Below are 9,546 nucleotides of genomic sequence, written 5' to 3'. Positions count from 1 at the left end.
AATAGGTATTTCAGAAGATGAAGAGATAGGAGAAAGCTTAGAAAACATCTTTTATAACATGTTAGTTGAAAGCCTTGCAAGTTTAGGATGGCATTGGACATTCAAATCCAGGAGATACAAAGGACACTAAATAGATACAACATAAAGCAATGCTTTCCTATGTATATCATAGCCAAAGTAGTAAAAATCAAAGACAAAGACAAAATTCTAAAAATGCCAAGAGAAAAATGTGAAGTTACTTATAAAAGTTACTCTTATTTTAGACTAACATCAGATCTCTGTCTGAAACAGTGCAAGCAAGAAAAGAATGGAAAGGCATTTCAAACTCTAAAAGAAAAGCAATTTCAGCCAAGAGTACTATACCTGGCAAGATTATCCTTCAAATATGAAGGAGAAATATCAGGTCATCAGAAAAGTCATGACGCAGAGAAATGCATCATGACTTTTCTAAAGACCTAATAAAATAATTCCCATATGAACAAATGCTAAAAGAATTCACCAAAACGACTCTCCAGGAAATACTTAAAGGTCTACTACACTGGAAAAGCTAAAGGGAGACAAATAGAAGAGAACACAAAACAACTAGAAAAAAAGGGTAAGTCCACACATCTTAATAATAATGTTGAATGTTGGAACTAAATGCAGATTCAGCTATTTTACACATAAGCTGATTTAAATACAAATCCACCAATTATGTGATCATTTTGCCACAGGTTTCAATTTATATATTTATAACAACCACTATTTATTGTATAAAACTAGATAATAAAGGAGTGGACAGGTAGTGTGGTGGTTAAGGCACTGGACTCCCACATGGCCAACAGCAGTTTGAATCCTAGACCAGGCAGCTTGCTTTCTCACTTTCCTTTTTTCTCTGTCTCTCTGGTCAAATTAAAAAAAATTTGGACAAGAATATGAGGTAATAGTTATATCATTGAACTCCCATGTAGTCAACCATAGTTCGAGTCCCATACCTGATGGTTTAAAACTCACGCTGGGTACCTGTGCAAGTGTGCCCAAATTTCCAAGAGAAGAATGGAGGAGAAGGGATTATAGTGTGGCCATCCCCCCTGGGGGGGGGGATTTCTTGCTTTCTGTCTCTCTAGAGAGGGCACGTGCCCTATAGTAAAAACTTCTCTCTAAAAAATAATAAATAAGTAAATAAATCTTTAAAAGAAAAACAAAAACTAGACAAGAGGAAACTAGAGGAAAAATCTAAAATGTTATAGCTGAGGCTTTCTTTGGAATAAATTTTAAAAAGACTAAAATCAAAACCTTTGTAAAGCCTATAAATCACCAAATCACTAGCTTTAGCATGTCCTAACTTTTAAATACCTTTCCGATTTTATTTTATTTTTGCTTTTTGAGGATTTCTTTATGCACAGAACAGTACTATGGTCTGATAAGACTTCACAGTGTGTGAATAAAAGTGTTTTTTTTTTCTTTCTCTTCCTAGTGAACTATTGTTATTTATAATTTTACCTATTTCTAACTGGATCAATGACTGATACCGCAGATTTTTTTCAGATTATAAACTCTTGTCTCCCCGGTCTATGTAGAAATTATAGACAATTCAGTAAATACTTGCAGAATAACCATTGGCATGGGCTTCAAATGTTCACAACATAATGTTAAAGCTGGTGAATATGTTTATATCCTTGATTTATTTATTACACACCATATTCATGCTTAAAAGTTCAAAGACCATTCTGTACCCTGCAAAGGGGTGTCATGATTATATGTCAATCATAAAATACAATATTTAAAGGAAAAACATTTCACTAAAAAATGCTCTTACCAAAAATACAAAAATAACAAATGTAGTGAGGACACTGAGAAATAGGTAGGTAGTCTTTTATGCTGTTGGTGGAAATGTAAATTAGCCATTATAGAAAACAATACAGAAGTTTCTCAAAAAACTAAAACTAGAACTATTCCACCTCTAGGCATATAGCCAAAGGAAAGGATATTAGTATGTCAGCAAGGTATCTGGACTCTGCATGCCCGTGTTTACCAGAGTCATATTTGAAATACTCAAAATATGGAATCAACCTAAGTACCTATAGATAAATAACAGATAAGAAAAATGTAGTATGCATATATGTGACGCATGTGCGCATGCGCATACACACACACACACACACACACACACACACACACACACTCAGAATTCTATACAGCCATTAAAAAGAAAGAAATTCTGTCATTTGAGTAATGTGGACAAACCCGGAGGACATGTAAAGTGAAATAACCCAGGTTCAGAAAAAGAAAAATCATATGTTCTCGATAATATGTAGAAAGGGGCCACCAAATGATGTAGTGGCTGGAGTGCTGGACTCCCACATGGCTGACAGCAGTTCGAGTCCCTGATCTGGTGGCTTGCCTTTTCACTTTACCTTTCTCTCTCTGTCTCTGTCTGGTCAAATTTAAAGAATAAATAATGATAGCAAATAAAATTAAATAATTACTTTTAAAAAAATATGTAGGAACTAAAAAAGTTGACCTCATAGAAGGAAAGTGAAACAGTGACTACTAGAGATTGGGAGTGGGAAGTGGGTGGGAGGAGAAAGAGATTGGTTAACAGATATGAAATTGCATTTTGATAAGAGAAGCAAGTTCTAGTGCTCCATAGCACAGTAGAGTAACTACTGTTAATAATTTATTGTATATTTCAAAATAGTTAAAAGAATTTGAATGTTTTTTAATACAAACTAATGGCAAATGTTTGAGATAATGTTAATCACCTCAATTTAATCATTAGATTGTATTCACGTACTGAAAAATCACCTGTACCTCATAAATATGTAAAATTATCATGTGTCAATCAAAAATAAAAATAATTTAAAAGACAAAACAAAAAGGTATGTCTTAGAAGTAGTGAAATATTGTAGTAGAGATGATTCAACCCAGAAAACAAAAATTAACTGATTATTTTACATTATTTACATTTAAAGAAACTAAGAAAAAAGATAAAAAATTCAAACAGGAGCTTCTGAGATAATTAATCAGAAGTATTTTCAGTATCTAACATCCAGAAGTTACTACAGAAAAATGTCACAAAGATGTGGAGTTTTGAAACAAATATTTAAGTGCTCCCAAAAATGTTACAGGATTCAAGTTATGCAGTTAAGAAATGAACAAGCATGTCCACCTGGAATTGTGGAAATGTCACTGATACCTGAAGAGGCTGCTGAGCAATCAAAACGGTTAGTAATAGCACAGGACTCCGTCTTGTGGCAGGATGGCTGGTTCCAGGGTTCTGAGAAGCACAGAGAGCTACTTCTGAACAATGTTTTCTGAGAAACCTCCTACAATTATGAGAAGTTTGATGATCTCTAGACCTAGTCTGTTGTTGCCTAAAGAACAGCAATACAGGTCCTGCCAATTAGATCCTTCCCCACCATCTGCAGCTATGCATAGTAACAGAAAAAAAAAAAACATATTAAAAGACTATAAATGAAGCATAACAATAAGAATTCTGACACTGTATCATTATAGACTAGTAAAATAAATTGAGCTATAAGAAAGCAATACCCCTTAAGTATGACCAGTATTGATCATGTATAACTCAGTCCCCTACTTATATTACTTAGGACTCTACAAGTCTATATAATTGGACTTTGGATTATGAAAAATATTTAACATTGTAATTGTAATTTTTAATTTTTCCATGTATTAAAGGACTATCAAATCAAGAATATTTAATGAAATAGGAACTAATGTAGAGATGCTTTTTTAATACTCTCTTACACTGATTCAAGAAAGAGAGAAAATCCACACAACCTTGGTCTTGACGTAGTGATAAAACTTGAAACCAGGCCTTATGACATTAGTCACTGATCTAATAGGACAACTTGAAGCTCTGTGCCAGCTCCAATACCTAGCTTCCCAAGCTACTGAAAATTACCATGAACATTAATAATGATATAAAAAGGAAGTCTGGTTTATATAAATGCAAGTCAATACTAATGGGGAAAGGACCATTTATTATGATGGATGTGTTCACTGAATGCAATAAGCAAATTACTGGAGATAGAATGAAAGAAAAAAAATCTATAAATATCTAGGCTCCCTGCAGTAGGAAGGGATTAGCCACATGGAAATTAAAGGGAAGCTAAGGGAAAACACTGAGTTCACATGTGGAGGAAATATTAAAAGCATCTCACTGCAGGCAACAAGATTAAGGCAATGCATTTGCAGAGCCAGTTCTAACATTCATTAAATGTTATGAAATGGAACAATATAGACCCAGAGGCATGGAAGATCAGGCTGTTGATGAAAAAACAGAAACTGGCAATAAAAGAATCACTGTTTTAAGTAAAGCACAAGGAAGATTCATCAACTTGAACAATTTATTGCAACCACTGTAAACGTATTGGTACAAATGAACATAGCCATGCCAAAAGAAATCATGATATAGCAACCTATAAAAGATCCAAAAGTTAATTCCAAATAGCACTGGGATATGGACTGACTGAGCTGGAATATGTAGGAAAAAAAGCTAGCTTGAAGATGTTGAGAGACACCAAAAAAACTCACCTAAAAATGAGTCCCCTGTATGTTGTGCCAGTTTACAAAATCCTCTTAATAGATAAAGCCATGTAAGACTTAGTAATATTATTACAGTATTAGTACTATCTGGAAAACGTGGGTGAGAAACCATTTCTAGTTCTCTCTGGAGCCTGACTCGATGTTACTCCCTTTGAGAAAATGCCTCTATCATGGGAACCAGCAGTTAGCGTAATGGCTATGTCGCTGGACTCCCACGTAGTCGACCGCGGTTCGTGTCCCGGACCCGGTGGCTTAAAACTCACGCCGGGCGCGTGTGCGTGCGTGCCCAAGATCCCGAGAGGAAAATGGAGGAGAAGGGATTGCGGCGTGACCATCCCCCCTGGGGGGTGATTTCTCGCTTTCTGTCTCTATGTCTCTCTCTCTGTCTGGCGAGCGCACGTGTCCTACAGTGAAAATCTCTCCAAAAAAAAAAAAAAAAAGAAAATGCCTCTATCCTGCCTCCCTTACCTTCAGGGCTCAGCTTAAATACGAACTCCTCAGTGCCACCTTCTATACCCTTCCAACTGCCCTGAAAAAATGACCTCTCCCCTCTGTGCATCTGGCACTCCACTCTGGGGCAACAACTCCATCATATACAGTAACTGGGCCAGGGCTCCTCTGGAGCTGAAGTTCTCTCTCATCTGTATTATTGCCTCGCACAGAACCTGGCATATTAAGGCTCTACAACAAACCGAATGAGTGAAAGGGTGTATTTGGATAGTTAACTAGTGTTCATGAGGAAATCTAGTGCAGCCTGGATAAGTTCTGGCCAGTACTGACATCAGCAGTGAGCCTGACATGAGAAGGCAGTACCATGTGGGGACTAGACTAGCTCCTAAAAGGTGTCTGGTACAAAACTAATGCACAAGAAATGAAATGGACATAACTGGAGCAGGAAGGAGTAAGGAGAAAAGAACTTAATAAGAAAAGGGACAAAGGTGGAAGATAATGGAGAACCTAGATTAAGCCAACTCTCAGAGACTTAAATCAAGCCAACACATCACCTGTCAGTAACAGGATTTAATGTGAAATGAGAAGGGCTCATCAGAGGGAAAACCAAACCAGAGTGGAAGCAGTGCCATTTGTAACTGGGATGTCTCTGGACCTCATTTGGACCTGTCTGCCCATCCCCACCTAGAGCAGAAATGTGGCCAACATGGAGCATTCAACGTCTCATCTGTATCAAATATACACTTTGTTGTAAGCCCCATATACTACATTTCTCCACTGGCCCCTCCACTCTCAGCAATTTCCTGATTCCGGAGAACATTAGAGTTTCTAACTAAGGAGAAAACTGAAGCCCAGTGGTTGTGACTTGCTCAAGGTCACTTGTACATCTGTCCACTGGTAGTGTTACAAATTGTAATTCAAATATTCTGATTTCTAGCCAATATTGATGCTTACAGACCCTACTGGGAGAGTCCCCTGGAATAATAATTAGGAAGAAGAGACTATGAGTCTTGCCTTCAGATTGTATTTACATAACTTATACTGTTTACCTAACTTACATTTATTTAAGATGTAGGAGGTTTAGCCTCCTCAAGCTACCCTTTGGCGTAACCACTATTGCTAACATGCTGTTCTTTCCACGAGACCATAATGTCACTTATCATCTCAGTCATCTCAAGAAAGTTTCCGGGCTATGCTTATTGTATGTTGCCATGGACAACTCCAAAGACATTATCTGTAAATATACACTTTATATTTGACTGCCACCCTTGCTTTTATTATAAAATTCTAGGTTTAGAAATCAAAATGTTAGTTTAGTAGGAGGAATAAAATAACATTGGTCTTAAAAGGCATGGTTATGCTAATATTGCAGAGAGCTAATGTAAGGGGTGACTTCACAAAATCATCCTTTCTGTTTCTCCTCTCAAAATGAATTTTGCAGGCCTTTTTTTTTTTTTTCACTTTTAAATCGTATGATCTGACGTTTATCCCGAGTTACCTGCTGCTGCATTTAGATAATCGTTCAGTTCTGCCTATTTTTTAGAAAACAATAGAATTTGGCAAGCAATAGAAACTTCTGGGGTTTTGAAGAAAAAAATACAATAATAGAAAAGACAAATATTGGCCATGGTTATTTTTATCACAATAAAGATAACCAATTTTTAAGTTTTTCCTTTCCATCATAGCTTGTTATCTATATAAAATATGCTGGACTTTTCAAAATAAAATCCCTAGATTTTCCTTTCTGGTATAATAATTACTAGCACAAGACTGACCTCTACTGGGAACACCTGTCCTTGTCAGATGGCTCAGGACTTGTGAAGAGTAAGATATGATAACCCAGACACCGTCCAGGACTTTAATAGATCATCTAATTCAATTCTCTGGGAAAAGATTGGGGGTCTTCCTGAAATCAAAATTTTCTTTCTTTAAATTTGCCAGAGGGTGCATGCACTCATTGGAGAGAAAAAGGGAGAGAAAGTGAGAATGCACACCATCTCCCCCAGGGCCTGGTTACACCTCTATTCTTTCTCCTCCATCTCTCCCTCCTGTTGGGATTTCAGGCAAGCATACACATGAAACCAGTGTGTTTTTCAAGCCACCAGGTCCAGGACTCAAATCATGCAACAAGCCATGTGGGATCTAGTAATTCTGTCTAATTATAGCTGGCATTTTGGTAAGCAGAAAGAAATGTAGAGATTATATATGTTTTGAACATTAATTATTGTTTCAGATAATTATTGTTAGAGAGCTGGAGTAGATTTATCCAATTAGGGTTGACTGTCCTGTACAGAAAAGCCTTTAAACTTTTGTCTCAGCCAGGGCGATGCAGATGGGAGGGCACTAGGACATGATGCTGAAGCCACATATGAGGCCAGGCTTCACCCCCAGGTTGATTTGAACATGCCAGGTACATTTGTGCACACCAGTGATCATGCCTGACTGGGAAGTTCAAGGAAGATCATGGTCTGCAGAGACCCCGTTAAGGGTGCCTCCCTCTCAATAAACAAGTGAACTTTTAAAAAATCAAAACAATCTTTAAATATCAAAATCTTTCAAAAGATTGGAATGTATAGGGCAGTTTATGCAGATAGAAACCCAAGTCTAATTTTTTTTAATTGTGTGTATGCACATGTTTGCCAGAGAGAGAAATTAATAAGGCATAGTTATCCTGCAATCCATTTTCCTCCCTTTCTCTATTCCGTCAGGATGTGGGGGATGCATGCACATGATGAGCCATGTGGAATCCAGTTTCCTATGCAGGGGGCTGGCCCTGCACCAGATTTCACTTTTAAAATTATGCAGAATCAGTAAACAAGAAGGCTGATTTCATTTGTTATATTTCCTCTGTGCCTCTTACCATGGTCTGTTTAAGATCTCATCAAGTAGCTTTCAGTCACATGATTCTATTCTTTAATACATCTCTCAGTTTCATTGTGATTTAAAAAAAAAAACTTACAAATCTAATACACATTTTAAAATACTGATAAATAGGTACAGATATCAGCATTTGGAGCTCTAGGCTATCAGCATATCAGAGAGTGCTAAAAGTAGCTTTGCAGGATAAAATGCAAATAGTTCTGTTATTTGCAGGACCCTTAGAGGCCATGAGTTGTTAGTGGAAACATGTTGGGTTAGTCTACACTGATTTGAAATAAAAGTACCTTAGCTTTCATTATCAATTATGGTTCACTTATTTCGCAAGAAAACAGTCTTTAGTCCTCTGGTTCTTACAAATAAAACTTTGCTTTACTAACATGGAGAGCAATCTGAGACTACTTTGTTATCACAACTAAAGACATGCTGACAGCAATATGTAAAATTAGTGAGGTCTGGGGAGGGGGGGGAGGCTTTCCTTATATTTTCTAAAAATGGTTCTAGATACGCTCAGTTGTGACCCAAGATCCTCAAAAGTAGTATTGTAATCTGAACAGACCTAGTAAAAAATGTGTACCAGTTTTCGTTCTGAAATAGGTAGTCAGTGACATCTTATGAAAAACACAATTTATTCTAGATCTTCAAATGAAGCAAACAATCTACCCGACAATTCTCCAAGGCTGAATTTACAAAAGCTGTAAAATAGATGTTTAACTAAGTCTTCGATTCACTAATTATGATACGTGGGTAGCAACACAAATATGCACTAAATGACTGAAAGTGGCATTTTTTATTGGCTTAGCACCCTTTGTCCCATTTTTGTTCTCATTTTATTCCCTTAAACTGAAAATATGAATATTCAATAGACGCTGAAACAAAAAAATCCATGAGAAGGTACTCATTATAATGTTAAATTAGTGAATATATCCTCCACTATCGTGGGCAGTAAACTTGTTCCACAAAATTAATAAATGGATTTCCAAGAAAATACAAATTAGCAAATTATTAATATGGTCTCAGATCCCAACCTTCAAATCACTCATGAGCAAACAATTTATGATCTAATAATCAGTTTATGCTTTATGATTTATTTTTTACCTGGAAGATCCGATATGCAATGATGTCACAGTATGTACTATTCTCTTAGCAGGATATTTTTTTTCTATGAACTTTTTTTCTTATTATTTCAATTTATTTACTTGCATTCATTCACTGTACATCATTACAGCATACAAAATGAGATTTTCCATCCAGAGTACACTGTATATTGTCTCAATCAAGCACATCAACAAACATGTTATTGTCAGCAAATAATTTTCCATTTCTTGTTTTCTGTATGTTTTGCTTTTTTTCCCCCCATCCTTGATTCCCTAACTCTTACCCTCTGCCATCTCTCACTCTCCTCCCACACTGTCTCTGGTATCTATGTTTGCTTTCTATTCTGTTTCCCCCACACGCACATTTTATTGAATAACTAAAGATTTTAATTAATCTAAATATTTTCATAACAAACACAGCTGATATATACATTTCCATGAACTCAAGTCTAACTTTACACATCCTATAAAGTAGCACCTAGCTGGGGCTATATATCTTACTGCGGTCATTTAATAGATTTTTTTTTTCCTGAAACTTTTTTTTTTGTAACTTAATTTAAATTTTTTCCCT

This window comes from Tupaia chinensis, unplaced genomic scaffold (genome assembly GCF_000334495.1).
Source record: "Tupaia chinensis unplaced genomic scaffold, TupChi_1.0 Scaffold000232_3, whole genome shotgun sequence".
NCBI classification, from domain to species: domain Eukaryota; kingdom Metazoa; phylum Chordata; class Mammalia; order Scandentia; family Tupaiidae; genus Tupaia; species Tupaia belangeri.
Note: the sequence above shows the minus strand (reverse complement) of the source record.